This window comes from Hypanus sabinus, chromosome 11, assembly GCF_030144855.1.
Source record: "Hypanus sabinus isolate sHypSab1 chromosome 11, sHypSab1.hap1, whole genome shotgun sequence".
NCBI lineage: Eukaryota > Metazoa > Chordata > Chondrichthyes > Myliobatiformes > Dasyatidae > Hypanus > Hypanus sabinus.
Window position 1 is genome coordinate 46,074,708 of NC_082716.1, and position 22,962 is coordinate 46,097,669.

General features: G+C 38.5%; 1 long non-coding RNA gene across 3 annotated transcripts; it reads right to left on the reverse strand.

Annotated features, from left to right (window-relative positions):
- Positions 1-611: 611 nt before the first annotated feature.
- LOC132401572 (uncharacterized) lies at positions 612-17,345 on the reverse strand. Of its 3 annotated transcripts, XR_009514617.1 has the most exons (6): positions 17,228-17,345; positions 8,110-8,178; positions 7,151-7,272; positions 6,584-6,687; positions 6,291-6,378; positions 612-2,087 (listed from the first exon to the last, which is right to left on the reverse strand). It is a non-coding gene; the product is annotated as an uncharacterized LOC132401572 (long non-coding RNA). The 3 variants fall into 3 exon arrangements; XR_009514616.1 differs by having other exon boundaries at positions 7,151-8,178; XR_009514615.1 differs by lacking the exon at positions 17,228-17,345 and having other exon boundaries at positions 8,110-8,544.
- Positions 17,346-22,962: the final 5,617 nt, after the last annotated feature.

The following is a 22,962-nucleotide window of genomic DNA, read 5'->3' on the forward strand; positions in this document are numbered from 1 at the left end:
TAACTTTATATGCCATCTTTTCCAGTATTCTACTGAATCTTCTGGGACTCAAGTGATCAGGTATTCCATGAAATGATTTTGCTGATTGCCTTGACCATCTTCTTATGCAAAGCAGTTAAAGATGAAAATATCATCAAAAGTTCATGAAAATTTCTTCTTCCATAGCCATCACATTAGCCCAAAATGAATCTTCACTCTGAAATTGAAGTAACTATTGCTGTCCACTATTAGGCCAGATAGTTTTCATTTTGACCTGCCATCTTCACAAAACTCTTAAGCTGACAATATGATGTACTTAACTGCCAAGGAATCCATGAGATGTTTTGGCTGGAGGCTCCAATCCACAGTTCTCCTGTGAAGTACATAGGACTACAAATGGCCACAATGCCTGATACAGTCAAACCTGAGACCCCACTTTCAGATCTGATATCTTGCTTCGCTCAGAAGTATACTTCATTGAGAGGAAGAGACATAAAACAGTAGAAATAGATACAAATAAACCACACAATAATTGAGTGCATTTGACTAAAAGTCAAGTCAAACAAAGTTTATTGTCATTTAACTACATACATGTGTATAATGTATATAGAAATGAGTTAACATTTCTTTGAACCAGGCTGCAAAGCACAGTAGTACACATAACGCATGATAACTTATGAAGGTAAAGATAAAATCTATATTTAAACTAAAAAGCATTAATATTAAATATTGTAAGTTAGGGAACAGATTAACCAGTGACACTTTGAATATGATGCAACTGGGAGTTCAGAAGCCTAATAGACTGGGGGAAGAAAGTGTTTCTCACCCTGACCATTCTTGTTTGTATGCATTGTAGTCTCCTGCTTGCTGGTTGAAAATCAAACAGGATGATGGATGGGTGGGATCCTCAATAATACTAAGGTTTCTGCAAATGCAGCACTCCTGATAAATGTCCCTGGTGGCTGGTAGGAAGACCCCAGTGATCCTCTTGGCTGTTCTTACAGTCCTTTGTAGGGACTTCTGGTCTGATGCTCGACTGCTCCCATACTAGATGGAGTTCCAACTTGTTAGGACACCCTCAATACCACTCCTGTTAAGATGGGGGGTGCCTCAATCTCTTTAGGAAGTGGAGGTGCCACTGTGCCTTCTTGTTCAGGAAAGTGATGTTAAGGGACTAGGTGAAGTCATCGTGATGTGAACTCCCAGGAACTTGGTGCACAAATCTCTCTCTATGGAGGACCCATGTATTTGCAGAGAGAGATGGTCTGTCTGCACTTTCCTGAAGTCCACAATGATTTCCTTTGTCTTCTCCACATTCAGGCTTGGGTTGTTCTTCTCACACCAATCTATCAGCCACTCCACTTGCTCTCTATACACCGCCTCATCATCATTCTTGATAAGGCCAGTTACAGCTGTGTCATCTGCAAACTTGATGGCATGGTTTGAGCTATTCTGCAGTACGCTCATGTATCAGAAATGTCAACAGCATATAGCCTTGGGGAGCACCAGTACTCAGTGTAATGGGACAAGCAATGTTGCTGCCCAGATGGACTGACTGTGTCCTTTCTGTTAAGAAATCCAGTATATAATTGCAGAGGGAGGTGTTGAGACCCAGCGAGGACAGGTTCCCCTCTGGCTTCTGCAGTAAGATGGCGTAGAACACCGAACTGAAGTCTATAAACAGCAGTCTGGCATATCAGACCCCATTTTCCGGTGGGACAGGACAGAGTGAAGGGAAGAGGCTATTACATCATCAGCGGATCGATTTGAGCGATAAGCATTATCACCATTAAAAACATTGAACTATTGTTAATAAATTCATGACATGAAGACACCATGAATTAAATAAGTGGAGGTCAACAACCATATTTAAATAAATTAGGCTGAGCTTCACATATTGGAGCTGCTTTTGGATTTAGTGGTGAGTCAATAGTCTATGAATTGGTATTGTACTTGTCTTACACCAGGATAAGTAGACACAGGAGTATAAGACATATTGAAGAGCATTTTCCCATGGTAAGCCAATTACTTGGTGGATTACAAATATACTTCTGTTCTTGTATGTACTTGGATAATGTATCGTCATCAATAACAAACTCTACTGCCTCCTGAAATGAAACAAAATTAATATCAGCCTTTATCTTTCTGTAAAACAAGTGGTAGAAGTCTGTGCATATATGTCTCTAAGATCAGGTAAGCAAATATCAACATTAGACACTGAATAGGCTCAGCATATCTCTTTCAGAATCACTAAAAGTTTGTCTTGAAATACACGATTAATATATGCTGACATGTGCTTTATATGTATATCCATTAACATTAAATTGAAAATTGTGCTTGAATCAGGAATATGTTTACTTAATTTTTAATTTAGTATGCTTGTTTAGTATCAGTAAGTGCAAGAAACTGTTGAATAATTATTTAAATCACATTTCTATCTATTAGGAGATAAAGACATCCTAGTGAGCTGTGATTGATGTATTAGTTAATTTATGTATATCTTATCCAACAGTATTTTTATTGATTTTAAGTATTTTAAATTATGTATGCTGCTTAAATTAGTTGATCGTATTTGTTAAGAATTAGATTCAAAGATTGGAGGATGAGATGTGAGAGCTCTCTGTTAGTCAGCTCCAACCCTGTTCTTCTAAAAAGGATGGTCAGTAGCATGCCTTATCATAAGAATTCTTATTGTTTACGATTAAGATCCAGTTTAATATAAGTGAAAGCTATTTTCTTAATAAAATACATGCAGTAGCATATTAAAACTAAGTAGTAAAAGCCTGATAACCTTCATGGAAAGGCTTTAAATTATGTTTGAACTGTTAATGCAAGGCAAATCTCTAAAGATGGATGTTGAGTGTGGAATTGCATTAGACAAATGGAACTAACATTTTAATAGCTATTATTTTCCAGCCTGAGGGATCCAAGGTTGAAAGGAGACCACCTTCATAAGTTTCTTTCTTTAAATTAGATGGATTTTATTGAAGGTCACCAAGTAATTCCTGAGGCTATCGCTACATTTAAAATTAGTGTATAATATGAGCTTTAATTTAAGCTCAAAATGTCAAGGCTTATGCAGTGAGTGTAGAAATCCTTGTAACAAAAATTGCAAACAGGTTGGGAGACTGTGATATGGAAAACTGTCAGATTCAGTCATTTGTTTGCAGACCATGCAAATTACAGACAAGAACAATTTATTGTCTTTTATTCCTGAGCATGCTTTGAACAGATATTGCTTTGGATCCTGTGTAAAATGGGTATTAGAATAATAACCTTACCCTTCAAAATTTTAATACAGTTTAACAACTGATACTTTTAGTTGAAAGATATGGTGACTGTTCAAAGTTGACCTCTTCAATCAATACATGATTTTTTTTTTTTGGTAGAGCTAAAACAAATGGGATTTTTTATAAGCCTACTTGAAACTGCACAATACTTTATGTATCCACATTCAAAACCTGTTACAAGTTTGATGTATTATAGTTCTTGGTAGGATAACATGAATGGCAGTTTTTACTGATAATTTGGGTCCCCTTGTCAGAAAGAAAAATAAATAGCATTGGATACCAGAGGAAATTCACTAAACTAATTCCTGTGACCAGAGAATTTTCCTATAAGGAAAAGCTAAACAGTTTGGTTGTATATCTTGGCATTTAGAAGAATGAGAAGGGAATTTTTCAAACATGTTGATCCTAAGAGGGTTAGACAGAGTAGATATTAAGGTAGTACATACCTGTAGATTCAAAATGAAGGGCTAGTCATTTAAAACTGAGGAGAGCAGACATTCCTTCTCTCAGAGGGGAGTGAATCTCTGGAATTGTCTGGTTCTAAAAATGGTGGAGGCCAGATCATTACAAATATTTAAGAGAGAGGGAGAGAGACAGATAAATATTTGGAAAATTCAGGAGTTTATGGTGATGGCCAGCTGACAGAGAAGAGGAGTTGAATCCAATATTGATCAGCCATGATCATTTGATCTCATTATAACAGAGATATCCCTTTCTTTTTCCCATTTCTTCCCAATATTTATGCAATTAAAAGCTAACATGAGTTTTCTATTTCCCATTTCTGTTGAAGGGTTTCAGAATTGAATTATTAGTTTTGATTATTCTTGACCTCACACAAATGCTGGTGGAACTCAGCGGGCAACATAAGGTCTCAGACCGAAACTGTTCACTCTTTTCTATAGATGCTGCCCTGGTCTGCTGAGTCCCTCCAGCGCTTTGTGTGTGTGTGTGGTGAACTACACATACCTGTCTGGACATGCCCCCTGCTGGCTGCTCCTGTGGCTCCTCCCACAGACCCCGGTATAAAGGCGATTGAGGTCTGAGCCCAGCCTCTCTGTCTCCAGGATGTAGTATGGTGGTCAACCACTGCTTGTTCCTTCTTCCAGTCAATAAAAGCCGATATCTCACCTTTACGTCTCAGAGTGAGTTATTGATGGTGCATCAGTGTTGCTCTGGATTCCCAGCGTTTCCAGATGTCTCGTGTTTGTCATTCCTGACCTGCTGTGTTTCTCCAGCATTTTCTAATTCTGATTCACATTTCTAACATCTGCATTGTTTTATTTATACTTTCATGAAATCCTTCTGCTTGTTTCAAATAGCTTCTTATGAGCCTGAGCTTTCCCAATGGCTGAGTTACCAGATCATGAACTTATTTGGCTGTTAATGATTGTAACAAAAACCTTTCAGCAGCACTTTTGCAGTGTATCATTTAGTCAATGGCTTAGACAGCTGCTCAGTGTCTAGGCATTCTTTTTAGCCCCCATTTTGGATACTGCAATAGATTTGTAACCCCTGAGAAGTTTGTGGCAACGCTGGTCTTTCTTTGACTTGGGCAGTAGTGAATTTACCTTTTGCAGTGGGGATGTGGGTGGGCACTCAAGAACATCGCAATAAACAGATTTGATTGGGTGAAGAGAGAAAAGGAGGGCAAGTACTTGTGCCTGCACATTCCGAGTCTTTAAGGCCCATTAATACTTCAGCTTCACAGAGGAGCAATGTGTTTATATCTTGAAAGAAACTTTCACCGAACTAGATCACCTAATGCAACAATCTCTGGAATGTCGAACCGTGTCTTTAGGGAATGCTGGTACTGTGCAGGAGGGAACCCTGGCCTACCGTACCTGTCTATACTCATCCCATTTTACAGCACTCTGCTACAGCTCTCTATGCAGTATTTTTATGGACGCTCATCTAGTTATTGTGAATGTACCTGCCTGCAGTCTTCCACCACTCCCCAGAGAGTGATCTAATTACCATCTGGGTAGTCTCCAGCCCCTTGGTATGGACATCGAATTCTCCAACTTCTGGTAATTCCCTCCCTCTCTCTTCCCCCATCCTAGTTTCACTTTGCCTCCTCTTCCAGCTGCCTATCACCTCTCTCATGATTCTGCCGCCTTCTACTACCCATAGTGCTTTCCCCTTACATTCCTTCTTCACCTTTCCTGCCTATCCCCGCCTTGCTTTCCCTCCCCCACCCCCTTGATCTTTCCTCTGATTGGTTTTCACCTGGCACCTTCCACCCTCCCCCCCACTTCTTTATAGGGCCCCTGCCCCCTCCCTCTTCAGTCCTGACGAAGGGTCTCGGCCCGAAACGTTGACTGCTTGTTTCCACAGATGCTGCCCGACCTGCTGAGTTCCTCCAGCGTGTTTTGTGTGTTGAAATAATCTAATTAATTATCATATCGGACAACTATCCTTAACAACAATGGTATGTTAGTCATAGAACTGAGGAAACTTCTGCATTACCTTGCAACAGCAAAGGTTATGGAGATGGTGTAAGAAGCCGTTGGAAATAATTTCAGATGTACTATAATATAGAAAGATACACCACGTAGCTTCTGGTACTCTTCTATTTTATCAGCATCTTTTATAAAAAGCACAAATTGTCCATGGACTCCACTGTTTGAGGCATTTGCAATCCATCTGTCCTTCACCTGAGATTTTCAATAAACCATGTCCCTTAAGGAGTATACCTATATACTCCTTACCTGTTAACCATGAGGTTTTAATTGTTTGATTATTAACCATATCGACCATAAAGATTGATTTGATGATGGAGCTAATAGATGCAATCAATTAATCAGGCAATAGTTTCCCTACAGGAATGTGATTTTGAAATGATTTCAGTGTACTAGTGGTTTCTAAGAGTTCCAAGAAAATGTGTTTTCCTTTAGGAAACAACTGTATGGAGAAAATGGGATGCTAAATGCAGTATTTAAAACTATTGCTTTTTCAAATACACTTCCTGCATTATTCCCAACAATTGTTTTCTGTAAAGATTTATTTTATTCTATGCCTGACCTTGTTTTGAAAAGGAAGTTGTGAAAATCAAACGTGTAACAGTCTTTAGTTCTGCATTCCATGTGCTGCATTTGTAGAGTTCCCTGGTCTGTAGACAAAAGAGAAAACAACACCAGTGGTAAGCTTTATGTCCAGAATTACACATAGGAATCATTGTTTAGAATTTTACTTCAGTCAGATCCCATAATGACTGCTGCAAACAGTTAGCTTGTTCATGAGGAAAATGTAGCTTTACAATCATGAAACGAGTTTTCTGCCTATATAAAGGTTCATACCGGAGATCTTTTTGTTACCTTGCTGTAACCAGGGAGAAATCTGCACAATCCATATTAGAGCAGTTGATATCCATGGGGGAAATCCGAACCCAACATTTATAGTTATTATAGTAGGCCTGTGACTAGAAAAAACCTGGTCATAGAATTCATCCACCTTTAGAAATGATGCTATTGCATTTTACTCTTTCATAAATTTGCATTCTGTTACATATATGCTATTACTGGATGTTTTAACACAATTAAAGGCGTTCATCAGGTAATGCTTCACCAGTAATTTCAACCCTCTTGTTATAGTAAAAGTTTTGAATACACAGTAACGTGGTCAGCATCATAAAGAGGGAAAATAAGCTGATATTTGAGTTTGATTCTTCATTTCAACTCTATTCTCTATTCTATATTTGTCCTAGTAAAAATCACTTGATGGCCAAATTGCATCATCCATGAAAATAGATCACAATAAGCAATTAAGTTATTTCCATTGCTTTTGATACACTATCCTCATGCTACCCTTTCATGGAGTCTTGGGTTATAATATGGCAACATGATTGTTGGGTGCAGGCAGTTCTATAATCATAGACTAATTACCTCTTTATGAGCCCAGAGCACCACAAAATAGTCCATACTACTTAAATGCAACAAGAGTTATATAATAGAAAGAGGCAATGTGGTTAAGGAAAGGTCTGGATGGATCCCGGAATTTTTCTGTCCTGGGAAACAAGCAGAAAGGCACAATGTTAGGGAGTATTCTTGAATTACCTGAGTTTTGCAGATATTAATTCAAATGAGAGCCAGTCTTCAGTTCTTGATGGAAATTATAAATTGCAAGCAGTAAGTTGAAGTTAAAAGCACCAGCTGGCCCAGATATGGTTTGCAAAACGCTGACCATGAGATGTTTGCATGTGAGTGAGCCAAACATTAAGTCAATGGGGTTGTCTTAATTGGCTTGCATCGAACCAGGCAACATGGCTAAGTTACTTGCAGCATTGTGACTTAAATTCAAGCTAGGAGACCAGGCTGATCATGTCAGTTAGCAAATCAAACATGGTCACAAGTATAGTTGCAATCAATAGCTGATCTATTGTGTACTTAGAGAGTCAACTCACACGGACAGTAATCTTGGGCATCTGGTTCTATGTCGTCAGACGATTTTAGAATTTCTATGTCAATTAGTTTGCGCCAGCAGAGGTGTTTGAGCATTCAGGTATGTTTCCCACTCTAGATGTATAATTTAAAGGAAGCGTTATCAACCTAAACTAATGAAATAAATGAGATCATTGTAACTACTGAAATGTTATTGTATCCCCTATTGTTACCTTTGATCTTAGGGGTATAAAAAATGTAATGTACTTTTGAGTTTGAAGTACTGTACCAAGAACGCCTCCAAAGTTAGTCATGATGAATAAAGACTTCTATATCTACAGCTTCTCCAGTGACTTAGTCTCTCACAACACACAATATGGAAGAATACAATTTTCATTGTTATCCGACCTTGCAGTTGGGCCTTTGGTACAGATGTGAAAAATAGAAGTGTCTCCGCTACTCACAGTAAGCTCTTCAGGCAGACGTTGCAAAGTGGGAGGAAAGGTTTTGGCAGTCGGTCCCAAGACTCTCACCTGAGGATTAGGAAACTGATGCAAGTTTGCACGGTCAAAATCAGTAAGTATTTTCTATCACATTGTCGGCTTAGACCTTAACAATAGATCACACCTACAATTACTCGTCTACAAACAGTATTTATCTACATTTATGCTTACGTTCATATGTCCCACTGCACCTTCACACAGTAGCATTTACGGGAACATTACTCACACGGCTCATAGTTTTCACTGTCTAAACATGTGTAGAATTGACTAACCCAATCTCCTCTTTTTTGTAAAAAAAAATGACATAATCACATGCCATAGTAGCTAGGTCATTAATGTTTTAATGTTCTTTTAATTAAATGTATCTTTTTTCATTGCTTAAATATATCTGAATGAATTTTGAATGTCTCTGACTACCTGATGGATTAAAAAAAAACTATTAAAACACTTTTAAGAGCCACACACACGTTTTCAGTGCAGAGCATCACTTCATCAAAGCCTCTTTAATTGTGAAAAAGTGCAAGTGAACACCACGGGCAGCAAATTCAGGCAGTGAGCTGGGCCTAGATGGATCTAGCCTACTTCACTGACAGCCATTTAACTTCACACACACATATGGAAGGATATTGTTTAAAGAGAACAAATCATGTATATTTTATTTGTTCCTTCTCTATATGCAAGGAAATTGATCAAATAGATAGTACACTTTGAAAAAAAGGTGATTTTGGACCTCTTTTCAGAAGTTCTCCACCACTGATGTTTTTGTCATCTCAGTTCATTATATTCTTTTTTTTAGAGATCTGTTGCTGTGGTTAGACACTCAGCCATAGTTTTGTTGCATCAGTTTTTATGTGTTGTTGTAAAAATAAAATGCTATGGGCAATAATGAATGGAGAGGCAAAATTAATTTGTTAATTTGATGACCTTCAATCATTTATAGAGTCTTAGAGTAAAACGGAACAGAAATAGGCTCTTTGGCCTAACAGATCTGCACCAACCTAGATGATAATCTAACCTACTCGTATTTGCCTTTGTTTGGCCAATATTCCTCTACATCTTTTCTATCTATGTACCTGTCCAAGTGGCCTTCAAATGTCATCAATGTACCTGCCTCAACTGCTTTCACTGGCAGCTCAACCATATATAGACCACCCTCGGGGTAAAAATGTTGCCCTTTCAGGATCCTATTAAGTCTCTCCTCTCTCACCTAAACCTTTGCCCTCAGTTTCTTCATTCCACAACCATGTGGTCATTCATCCTGTCTCTTGCCCCTTGTGCTGTTATACGCTCCAATAAGATTGAATCTCATTCTCTAACAATTCAATGAATAAAGTCCTATTTCACTCAATCTCTTCCTATAATTTGGTTCCTCAAATCCTGCCACACCCTTCTAAATCTTCTCTGCACTATTTCTAGCTTAATGGCACTTTTCCTACAGCAGGTTGACCAAAGCTGAATACCTTATTCCGAATGTGCCTCACCAACAACTTGCACAGCTGCACCATACATCCCAATTTTTATACTCAGTGCCCTGATTGATGAAAGCTGTCATGCCAAAAGCCATCTTTTGTAATCACGGACAAAAAACAATGAGACCTGTGATCAATTTCAGGTAACTGTGTACGTGTACGTCTAGGTCACACTGTTCTGCAACACTCTCCCAGACTCTGTTGCTCACTGTGAATGCCCTACCCTGATTTGTCTTTCCAAAATGTAACACCTCACAATTATTTGAATTAAACTCCATTCGCCATCTCTTGGCTCACTTATCCAGACCATTGTGATCCTGCTGTAATTCTTGACAATGATTTTTTTTTACAGTCCATGACACCACTTATTTTAATATTGTCTGCAAACTTCTGGAAGGAAGTTATGGAAAACTTTGAGTCATCAGTTTGAACTGTTAACCTTTTGTTTGTCTCACCTCAGACACTGCCTGGCCCACTTAGTACTGTTTTTATTTCCTGTATTCATTTCATAGATTGGAATTAAAAAACAACCCTGTTCTGAAAACAAATGCCATGGACCATAACATTTGCAAGTTCTCTGTCAGTAAACTTTAAGAAAGACCATGGTTTAGATAGTAGCATTTGATAGGAAAGAAAAAGTAAAACTAGCCATGTCCACTGCCACAACAAAAAAAAAGATCTCAGCATGCTTTCAAATTGTCTGCATGAAATTCACAGCAAATCACAAGGAAAAAAATGACTCCTGGGAATAATTTCAGGGCTGAAATGTCATCCCATGGTTTATGATGTTATTTGATCTTCAATAAGATTACTGCCTTGTAATCACTCCTGGGCATTCATTATTCTCTATACACAAGCAAGACTGAGTGATTGCTCTCACAGAAGAACTGCAACTGTGATAATGATCACGGTTGAGAATATTCTTCATTAGCTTTATTGTTGTTTGGAAACTGGTAAACTATAAATAAAACTAAGGCATGTTTATTTTGAATTATTGAATAAAAGATTAATGGAAAGCAGTACTAAGATTTGCCAAATGTTTGAACAAAGCTTGAAAAGCATTATTAGAATGATTATATATTTACAAGCAATATTTTCTATCTGTTTAATGCCTTCTGTTTTACTGTGTAGGTCACTGAACTTGGAACTTGTATTACAGTAATTACTAATGATGCACTGTGATTGAATGTTGGGAGGGATAATTCAAAGGCAAGTTCTGTGATGTGGGGCATCATTCTCTTACATTGTGGCTATGTTCGTATTTGTCCCAAGTTTTCTTTTAGGTTTGTATAAAATGTCAATGAATACTACTGTTCATTTCCATCACTAGTTAAAACAAAGTACTTAATTTGTGTTTGGAAATGGATGTGATGAGCAGAGCGATACAGTACAGCTAATGATGCTTAGTGAAATGAAATTGGTTTCCCAGAGTGAGTGTGTGTGTGTGTGTGGTTCATCAGTGAAAATGTCTGCTATCTATAAAGTGAAAATCATGTGCACAAGTATCTACGCAATATTGTTATTATCATTTTCTGATTTTAACTTCCCACTGTCCCACTCATCAGCTTTTTGCTATGTTCTACGTAGCAAGACAAGTAAGTAAAAAGTTGAGAGCCAAATATCCTGTATTAACAACCAGCCAACTGGAGTGGTTGACACAGCAGAGCATCAGAAATTATAGCACCTCTTACACAAATCTCTTAAAGATATATGTACAATAAACTACTTTCCATTCTAAAAAATGATAAAATATAATCATAGTAAATATCTATATGTATTATATCATTTAAAAAATAACTATCCTAATTCAATAAGACAGAATACAAATAACCTAAGCATAAATCTACTCTTTCCTAATCATCCCAACTACAACACCACAAAATAAAATGAACTTAACAATTCAGCAGTCTATGCCCCAATACTCATAGACCTAATGAATGACCCCTCAATTAATTAGCACATTTAATTCCTCATCACTTCCTTATACTTCCTTTACCAATACAAAACCTTAATTACATTCTATCACATGTATTTCTCAATAACAGTTATAACATAACATGGACTATTACTCCATTAATTACCAAATGAATTACAATTGTATATAGTTTCCAAAATATTCCCAAGTAGTACTTAAGTATTACATTAGTCTAGAGTAATAATTCCTATTTATTTTTTTATTGCTTTGCATTGCTGTGTCATTCCCTTTTCAAACTTTGGAAAAATGTATGCCTTTTCCTCATTCTTCATAACTACATTTTTGGGTTTAGAGTTGCAGGTGTTAGTGTTTGTAAGCTCTCATCTCTTTAGCACCTCTAAAAGGTGCATTCTTAAGGGAGAGGGTGAGCAGCCAGATTGATTGATTGGTGTAAAAGTTTTAGATAAGGTGGAGTTTGTCAGGTATGTTCAGGAAAGATTCAAGAGTCAAAGCTGTTCATTGTCGTTCTTCAGTACATGAGTGTAAATGAGAATGAAATGATTCTTTATGATACATCATTAAAAAACACAAGCAAAAAGAGTACAATCTTAAAAATCAAAAAATATACAACAAATATAAATATAAAAACAATCTTAGATCCTGCATGGTAGCCTGGTCCGAATGTTAAGGCGCATGTTGTGTTGGCACATTGGAGTTTGGTGTTATGAGACAGAGTTCAGAGGTGGATGGCTGTTTTTCTGACAGAAAATCTAAAACAAGTTGTATACTGGAGGGATTGATGATAGGACCTTTGGTGTTTGTATGTATATATAAGTTATGTTTGAGGGTGTATGTGGTATGATAGTGCATTTGCAGAAGAAAATGAAGATTAATGGAATCATCAATACCAAAGAAATTTATCCAAGAATACGGTGGGATATAGATGAAGTAGAAAGTTGGGCAGAGCAGTCACTGATGGAACTTGATCTAGAAAAATGGGAAGTAGTGCATTTTGAGATGTCAAATGCTGGCAGGCCTTATAGAGTATGTGGCATTGACCTGAGGAAAGTTGATGTATGGAGAGGCTTCGGGATACAAATCCACAGTTCCCTTAAAACGATGGTACAGGCGGGTACAGAGTAAAAAAAGCATTTGGAATACTTGTCTTCATAGGACAAGGCGTTGAGTATATGAGATGGGACATCACGTTGCTGTGGTGCAAAACATTGGTTAGACCACACTTGGAATGTGATGTACATTTCTGATGTACTGTACTGAAAGCATGCGGCAGCGATAGGAAGAGAGCTGGAGAGGTTCACCAGATGTTATCTGGAATGGAGAGCCCTCATAAAGGAGAAATTGAATAGGCATGGTTAATTGTCAGTTGGTATTGTAGGATGCTGAGGATCACCTTATGGAGGTTTACAAAATTAACAGGGGCATAGATAGGATGGATAGAATCCTTATCACAGAGCAGGGGAGTCTAGACATAAGTTTAAGGTGAGAGGGGAGAACTTAAAGGATTTGAGGGGAAATGCACAAAAAAGGCTGGTGAGTACTTGAATGAGCTGCAAGAGAATGTGGTGGAGTACAGATGTAGCATTTAAAAGAGACTCAATTCTTTGTCCTCTCCCAGTGTCATACGCTTTTGAAAAATCTCCATCCACTCCATGTTCAGAAATGGTGGCAGCATTTCCATTATTTTCCCAGCTCACCATCAGACTTGCAACCTCCTCTAGCCACCTTCTTGGCTGCTACATTCATTTTCACTTTGCATTTGGAGTATTAATTCCCAAATTCCTACTTGTTACCAATATAGCACTTCATGATTCTTTTCAAGTTGTCATTCATAAAGGTAAAATGGACAAGGTAGATTTTCATTTATTTATGGATAATAATGCAAAAGTTCACAGCAGTGGCTGATGCAGAAAAATATCAGAAGTTATATCAAATGGTATATGAGACCATAAGAAATAAGAGAAGAAGTAGGCCATTCAGCCCATCAAGACTGCTCCGCCATTCTATCACGGCTGATCCCAGATCCCACTCAACCCCAATATTCTATCCTTAAATGTAGTTATGGAGCCAATAAATGACAAGACTTCTTTGAAATTAAACATATTTACTTTGATTTAGTTTTTTCAGTATATCTGAAATTTATAGCATGGCAGTGAATGAAAATTGAAATATGTGATTTTTTCATATCTGAAATGTACAGTCTAGAATTGGTGTACTTGTGTGCCGAAGCTCTTTCCTTCTCAATCAGTTCCTTGTTAGCCACCTGTGCATTAGAATTAGGAATTGCTCCTTTAGAAACAGACATTGCTCCTTACCCTCTCCTGTAAGTATGCACCATACAGTCTACACTCCCTTGTGTTTCCCAAAAGTGGAAAAGTGTGTTCTCAAATATTAATGCCTGTCAGAAAGGGGTCCTTGTTCCATTGATAGCCTGAACGCCAATATAGATACTTTCAACTTGGGATTCGAGAGGAATGGCAAAAGCAAACTGGGTTGGCAGAAGAAAACAATTTACTGAAAAAATCCCATCCTCCGATAGCTCATGGAGTTTTTGGAATTTCCAAGGTTAACAAATCCATGTGATAAGAATGATAAGGAGGTTGTGCTCTGTTTTCAAGTTCCATGAATAGATCACAATTATGATCATATTTTAGTGTATCTGGCATTGACTGTACCAATTACTCATCATATTGATTGCCTCATGGTTGTCAAATCAGCATGACTGAAATAATGATAAAAAAAATTAAGGATCAATTTGCAATCAGATTACTCTGTAAGTGGTCATTAAAACTAATGATTATAATTGTGCTGCTGGGACTAACCATCAAGAGTTTGATCGGGGCTGTTGCTGTTTATAAAATGCGATTTTGTGATTTTTAGTGATGGCTTTACTTAGAGCTTGATCTCATTAATGTGCAATGCTGACAACATTTTCTGGGAATGAAAATCATAAACTGCAGGTATTGGAAATCTGAAAATAAAAACAAAAAATGCTGGAAGCAGTCAGCAGGCCAGGTGAGATCTGTGCACCTGACTTGAAGACTGCAAATGTTATTTCAGTGCTTCTGTTACAGAAGCTGCCTGTACTGAATGTTCCGGTAATTTTCTTTTTATTATAGAGTCTTCTAGGTTCTGCACTTGCAAGTAAAGTAGAGAAATCCACAGGGCGTAATCACTATAGTGCAGTCAATATACAATTTTACCTAAACTTCAGCTTTTTGCACAATGTTCTCATTGTGAAAACCATTGAATCCATTGAGGCTCGGTTATTTGGATGTACCTGAGTAAGCTTAAACAGATTTAAAGATAAGCCTTGTTTATCAAATGTACATGGAAACAAACATAAAGTGAAATGTGTTTGTGTTAACTCACACAGTCTGAGGGTATGTTAGGAGCAGCCTACAAATGTTGCCATGCTTCCAGCAACGACATGGCAAGCCAACAATTTACCAACCCTAACCTGTATGTCCTGGGAATGTTGGAAGAAATGGGAGCACCCAAAGGAAACCCACATGCTGACGGGGAGAATGTACAGACCGTGATGAGAACTGAACTCCGAACAATGATCAGTGGTGCTTTAAAGCTTTGCATAGACTTCTACGCTAATGTGCTGTCCTGATTGCACTATTCATTTAATTTTACTTATTTAGCCATAGTTCCTGTTGGAAAGTCTCCCTGGCCTTGGGAGAAAAAAAACTAAATTTGTAAGTACAGTCAGCGTTTACTCTGAAAGCATTTCAAAGTATTGGTATATATTTTTGTATTTGGTTATATTTCATTTTCCCTCTCATGATTCTTTATTTTGCTTTCTGCATAATGATTAATGTCTGAATCATAATCCCTGTTATTTACCTCCATTTTATTACCTGAATGTTGCAACTAGACTGTTAAGCCTGTCTGATTTTTGCATTGATGCTGTACACAGCAGTTCTTCTTTATAAGATACCAATATCAAATTAGATCATGATGCACGTGCTCCAAAGCCTGTTAACTTTTGAACGGTCAACATTTATGGTTATTCCTTCATCACCATGAGAAAAATTCAGGTCACACTGGTTTGATCCATATGCGTATATGAGGTTTCTATTACATGCTACTAGATACCAGTACTTGATACCTGTGAAAATTACTTCAATCATTCTGTGAATTCAGTACTGTTCCTTAAGGTTGTTATAACTGGGGGTGATAACGAGGATAAGCTCCCACAGCCTGTTAAATGCTTCCATTGACGTGCGCCTCAAATAGCCTCTGACAACCAAGCCCAAATCCTGGCTTTCATGTGTGGCTTAGCTACTAAGCCCGGCTGAACTGTTTCTATTGACAGGAGAAGGGGGGAATGACAGGTTGCAGGTGCTTTAAAACCAGATGCTTTGGGCAGGTGGTTGACAGCTCATCTAGGAGAAGGAAAACTCTGATCTCAAACCTCAGCTGCCTTGCGGCTAAACCCTCTCATGGGGAAGGCTTCAGGAGTGGGCCCTGAGGGAAAAATCCAGAGGTGGAATTCTATGTTGAGTACAATGTTGACTGGCAACTCCTGTGACACTACTGGTATCAAACTGTATCACTTTCTGCCATTCCTTTGGGTTCGTCAGATGTGTGGAGAGGGGAGCCTTGCTGCTCAGGCAACATCTTGCTCCCCATATCCTGCTGCCCAGACTTGCGTATCTGGACAGCTAGAACACAACGTCCATGGTCGACCCTGACTGATGGAGGTCTCACCCAGTACTGTGCAAAAGTCTTGGGCACATATACTGTATGTAGATAGTGGAGAGTGTGCCTAAGACCTGTGCACAGTACTGTAGTAATTTTATGTATTGCTCCATACTGTGGAGTACTTATGTTCTGCTGCTGTTTAAAAAGCAACAAATTTCATGACATATGTTATTGATGATAAACCTGATTCAAGTATGTGTCTGTATTGTGGACTGAGACTGGGAAGGTGGCAGGGAGTGGGGAATCATGGTTGGGAAAAGGGGAAGGAAGAGGAGATGGAGCAGGAAGCACCAGAGAGATGCTTGGTAATGATCATTAAACCAATTGTTGGAATCAAATGACCTTGGCTGGTGTCTCAGAGCTGGGTGTGTCTGCACTTGCACCACCCCGCAACCTTGGCAACGCTTTTCTGCCACCTGTCCCATACCACCTCACCACCCACCCCCCGCAGCACCCTGCTCTTGCCATTCCCAACGTCCTTTGCATCAGATTTACAAACTAATTTTCAGGTCCACATTGACAAATACACTAGCTATATGTGCCTAAGAGTATTGCACAGTTCTGCATACCTGCCATTTCTGGTTTAAGTACAGACATTGATTTTAGACTGGTAAAGCAACAGAATTTCTATTTAATTGATAGTGATATGATAAAGCTGTTTTTTTTTTCGGTGACTTTGTAATTAAAATGTGATTCAGCAAATCTGTTATGGAGAACTTTAGAATGTTACTGCAGAAAACAGGTAGACAGATAAAAGGATATGAGAAATTCACCCTGCATATATCCTCTTGACAACAGTTTCTAAAACATGAGAATGCCAATAAAAATCTGCCTGAGGCTGGCCAGACTCATCTCCATATGAGCAGATCAAGTCTCATCATTTAGAGGTAGATATATTTTTAACATCTTTCCTCCTAACCTTCTCTTTCTAAGGTCTTGCCACCATATAAAACCCGTGACTTACCTGCCACTTGGATCCTGTTCTTTTCTAGAGTCCAACCAATTTTAATAATGGGAATATCTTTACACGAACAGAGTCCAGTGGAAGAAATGTACCCTTGAGCTTTTGCAATTTAAGTCGCCTGAGGGGACTGCTGATATTGCCAGCCTGACTTCTCTTAGGCAGACTGCTTCTCTAGTCAGAAATTAAAATTCATTTTTTGCTTTCCAGGTGTGTTAAATTTCTTTGCAAGATCTGACAACTGAAGTTACAGAAGGTCCTAAAAAGCTTTCTTTTATCTTTACATGCGGGGTAGTCCACTAGTTCACTATATTAAAAAAAAACATTATTATACTTCTGTGGAGCTTCAGTAGGGTCTGTTAACCTTGAAATTTCAATCTATTAAATATAGCCTTCCATTTAAAATATGAATCCATTAATGCTCGCTGAGTTAAATATGTTTGTTTAACAACAAATGCCAGCAGATTCAGTTTCATAAATCATTATTGACCTCTAAATGTTTCCGTGAAAAGGAAAGAACTCAATGTTTTAGGTCTGTTTTTAAGCTGGCTAACAAATTGAGCTTCATTAGGCTTTACTAGTTTCCTTTTAATAATAATGTCGTGCTACCTAATGGGTTTTGAGTGTCAGCCATGTGTGACAAATAGCTCACAACCTGTTCAATGGAACAATGTGAATGGAATTTTGATAAGTGCAGTTCTGCAGTTACAGGATCTTAATTCACTGCTGCATTTAGAGGATTCTTAAAATGATCCCTTGATATTTTAGGACCAGCAGACTAGTTCAACAATCATTCAGGAAAACACTCAAGATAAGTGAAGATTCAGAGCTAATTAACATGGGTCAGCATTTCTGCTGATAATCCCTTAAATGCAAATGACACATAATAGCATGATATCATTTCACATATGTATAGATTCTTTCTTTATAAATATCCGCAATGCAGTAGTTCTTTTCGCTTCTAGCTTTTCTTTCCCATTGTCACTTAAATGCTGGAGTGAACATTTTCCACTAATCCTAAAATTAGATGATGTTAAACAGTGCAATTACTCCATGGTTTATAAATACAAAAATACCAAATGATTGTTTAATGATTTACAGACCACTAAGGGTTGTTTATTTTCTCACTTCAATGTTATATTGGTCCCTGAGTACTTTAATGTACATTATGGATGGAACCAAAGGATCATATATAATAGAGTAAATCTTCAATTTTCCTGTTTGTGATCTACAATCAAATTCATTAATGTTCCATGATGCACCTTACATCGCACACTTTAGCATATAGAGTTTAATATACAGTACATACTGGTGTGAAAAGGGATTGTTAAGATTTATAACAATTTAGTGATTAGAACCAATGAGCACATAGTTGATGTTCTTTCATACGTAAAGCAGCTAGTTAAGGAAAATAGTGCACAGAATATCTTTTAAGTAGACATCCATTTACTTCATTAAAAAGGGTCTAATCTTGACTTTTTCTCCATAGTCATCAATGTGCTATTGTAAGATGTCTAATGGAAATATTCCTTTTTTGGGCTGAAGAGTTGATGTAGAACAGTTGATGGCATTCTCACATGGTCTGGATGTGACTCTAGAGCCACTACTGTGCTCGATTTTTAACTGTCCTCTGAAATGGTCTTGGGTTAAGTAGGGATCAGCTATAAAAGAGGTCTTTCAAGTAGTCCATGCTTTGAACAAATAAAAACCTGAGAGGAACTAGGCGATTTAGTATCAGTGATTCAGTATGAAGTATTAATGATTCAGGTGAAGAAGTATCCTAAGGGAAGGATGAAGCAACTGTGGTTGTCAAGGGAATTAAGCCAATTTAAAAATAAAAGAGGTATATAATATAGCAAAAATCAGTGAGAGCTTTTAAAAATCAGCAGAAAACTGCTAAAATAGCAATAAGGAGAGAAAAGTTGAAATATAAAGGTATGCTAATCAAAAATATAAAAGAGGATAGGTTTGGCCAGGAAGAACTACCATCCACAAATCAGTGAGCTCAAATGAATCAACGACAGTAGAAGTAGAAGAAAATTGTTTTTCATCTTTGTTCATGCCGTGAGGTTGAAGGAATGGAGGCTGCTATTTTGTGAAGCTTCCATTTTGTGACCTTATTTATGTGGCTGAATCAGTATTTTAAAGCAGATGAAATGATGCTCCAGGCAATTGATGGACTAGAGATCATTTCCAAATAAGAAGTTATTTGTGAGGTCTTCCTTTGGTATGATATACCATGCAGGTTTGTGAACGGTGATGCCTGTGTCTGCCTGAGAGATTCAAGCTGATTACTAGTTTGGTAACTGATTTAAAACAAAGAGCCATAAATTACTAGTTGACATTTGTGGAAAAGGGCAATAGATGGATTCTGGCTTGAACCAGAGCCAATATGAAGGTGACATAGGTTAGTCAGATGACCTACAGCCAATGAGACTGAAATGCAACATTTGAACTGCTAAGGCAAGTATATAAAAGCAAAGCTGTGATAACTGTCCAGGGGCCAACCACCATGGATGTGGAGTAGCCTACAGATACATGGAGATTGGATCAGAGCATGAGGAGCACCTGGCCATCATAAACTTCTTTCTTGGGTATTACCTTTTCTATTCTCTGACTGTTCATAAATAGTCAGAAAAACAGTAGGCGTGCACATAGATATTTGGTTATGTAAATTCATGTGCTTTTCAGTTGAGATAATAAAGGGCACTCGTCAGTAAATACAGAGTCACATTGTGCCTAAGTGATCATTGCTACTAATCCTTGTAACAATACCAAAAAATTTTCTCAAATATCTGAAGTGTGTGTATTTGTCTGCTGGAAAACAATACTGGGGAGGTAGTATTGCGGACAGCAAAATAGCAGATGAACTTAATAAGTATTTTGCGTCATTCCTGATTGTGGAAGGCACTAGCAATTTGCCAGAAATCCATGAGTGTCAGGGGCAGAAGTAAGTGTAGTTGCTATTACTAAGGAGAGGTACTTAGGAAGCTGAAAGGTCTGAAGGTAAATAAGTTACCTGGACTAGGTTTACTAGGCCTGAGAACTCTGAAAGAGGTAGCTGAAGGGATTATGGAGGTATTAGTAATGATCTTTCAAGAATCACTAGATTCTGGAATGTTTGTGGAGGACTGGAAGATTGCAAATGTCATTACACTTTTTAAGAAGGGTGGAAGACAGAAGAAAGGAAATTATAGGCTAGTTAACCTGATTCCTGTGTCTAGGAAGATGTTGAAGACCATTATTAAGGATGAGATTATGGGGTACTTAAAGGCACATGATAAAATAGGCAGAAGTCTGCACAGTTTCTTTAAGGGGAAATCTTACCTGACAAATATGTTGGAATTATTTGAGAAAAATACAGGCAGGATAGACAAGAGTGTTTACTTGGAGTTTGACAAGGCCGCACATGAAGCTGCTAAACAAGATAAGAGACCATGGCATTACAGGAAAGATATTAGCATGGGTAGAAGATTGGCTAACTGGCAGAAGGCAAAGGGATTAAAGGGGGCTGCACAGTAGTGAAATGGTTAGCACAATGCTTTACAGTACCAGTGGCTCGGGTTTGATTTCCACAACTGTCTGTAAGGAGTAAGTACGTTCTCCACATGGGTTTCCTCCGGGTGCTCCAGTTTCCTCCCACAGTCCAAAGACGTACCAGTTGGTAGATTAATTAGTCATTGTAAATTGTCCCATGGTTAGGCAAGGGTTAAATTAGGGGTTGCTGCGCAGAGCGGCTCAAAGGGCTGAAAGGGTCCATTCTGCGCTGCATCTCAATAAATAAAAAATTTGGGTTGACTGCCTGTGACTAGTGGCGTTCCATAGAGCTTGGTGTTGGGAACACTTCATTTCACATTATATCTCAATGATTTGGATGGTGGAGTTAATGTTTTTGTGGCAAAGTTTGTGGATGACGCAAAGATAAGTGTTGGACAAGGTAGTGCTGAGAAAGCAGGAGTCTGCAGAAAGATTTTATGAGATTTTATGAGATTAGGAGAATAGGCAAAGAAATGGCAGATGAAATACAATGCAGGGAAGTGTATGGTCATGCACTTTGGTAGAATGAATAAAGGCACAGACTATTTTCTAAGCAAACAGAAAATTCAGAAATCAGAAGTGCAAAGGGAGTTGGGAGACCTTGTGCAGGATTCCCTAAAGGTTAGCTTGTAGGTAAGGAAGGCAAATGCAATGTTTTGAGTAGACTTCTTCTCTTCTTTGGCTGTCCATCGATTTTGATGTTGACTGAGGCCTGGGCAAGGTTATATGGAAGACTGGCAGTTGCCCATGCTGCAAGTCTCCCCTCTCCCCACCACTGATGTTGTCCAGGAGAAAGGCACTAGGCTGATACAGCTTGGCACTGGTGTCGTCGCAGAGCAATGTGTGGTTAAGTGCCTTGTTCAGCTAAGGCTTGAACTAGCGACCTTCAGGTCATTAGACCAACACTTTAGCCACTGGGCCACGCGCCAAGTCCACGCGTCGAGTAGATTAGAATATACTATAAATGGAAGGATGTAATGGAGTGGCTCGATAAGGTGTTGGTCAGGCTTGGAGAACTCTGAGCTGTTTTTCACCCCTTACCTAAGAAACAATGTGCTGGCATTGTAGAGGGTACAGAGGAGATTCACAAGAACAATCCTGGGAATGAATGGTTAACGTATGAGGAGAGTTTGATAGCTCTGGTCCTGTACCTGCTGGAGTTTAGAAGTAAGTGAGGGAGGGTGGAGGAATCTCATTGAGGCTTGGATGAGAGGATGTGGAGAGGATGCTTCCTATAGTGGGGGAGTTCTAGGACCACAGATCACAGAATAAAAGGATGTCCCTTTAAATCAGAGATAAGGAGGAATCTCTTTAGTCAGAGGGTGGTGAATCTGTGGAATTCCTGCCACAGATTGCTGTGGATATTAAGTCATTGAGTATATTTAAAGCAGATTTTGATAAGTTCTTGATTAGTCAGGGTGTCAAGTAGAGAAGGCAGGAGAATGGGTTTCAGAGGGCCAAGGTATCAGACATGATAGAATGGTAGAGCAGGCATGATAGGCCAAATGGCCTAATTCTGCTTCTATGTCTTATTTAAGTGCTGGTCTGCCCTGCAGTGTTTCTCTGAGCAGTTTTTATGGGCATGAATTAAATTTTTTTGACAAAATACCTTCTTTATTTAAGACTTTAAGTACCATGAAAATCCTTAGGCTTCACAAAACCAGGGAAGGGTAAGAATTTCAAATAAACGGTTAAGGAACCCAACAGCTAAAGAAATGTTGTCTCTAATTGTCTCAGCCAAAACACTGAGTTGTTAGCGGTTTAGATACAAAATTTAAACAGCTTGTTGAAAAGTCTTACACGGACAGAGATCAGAGGACCCAATTGCTGGTTGAGGAAATATAGGGTGTTCAGGTGAATGGTAGGCAGTGGGGAGGGGGGTGTTGCTAGCTGCGAGCATAGTCAGCAATCTAACACCATGACGAGTTGGGAGATGGGCCAATGCGGGCTGGATGTGGGCTGCTGGCAGTTAGGATGATGGGGAGAAGTTTCAAACATCAGAGGTCCAGAGGAACTTGGGAGCCCTCGTGCAAGACTCCCAGAACGTTAATTTACAGGGTCAGTTTGTGGTAAAGAAGGCAAATATAATGTTGGCATTTATTTCAATGGGAATAGAATATAAAAGCAAGGAGATAATGTTGAGCCTTTATAAGACACTAGTCAGGCCACATTTGGAGTACTTTCAATAATTTTGGGCCCCA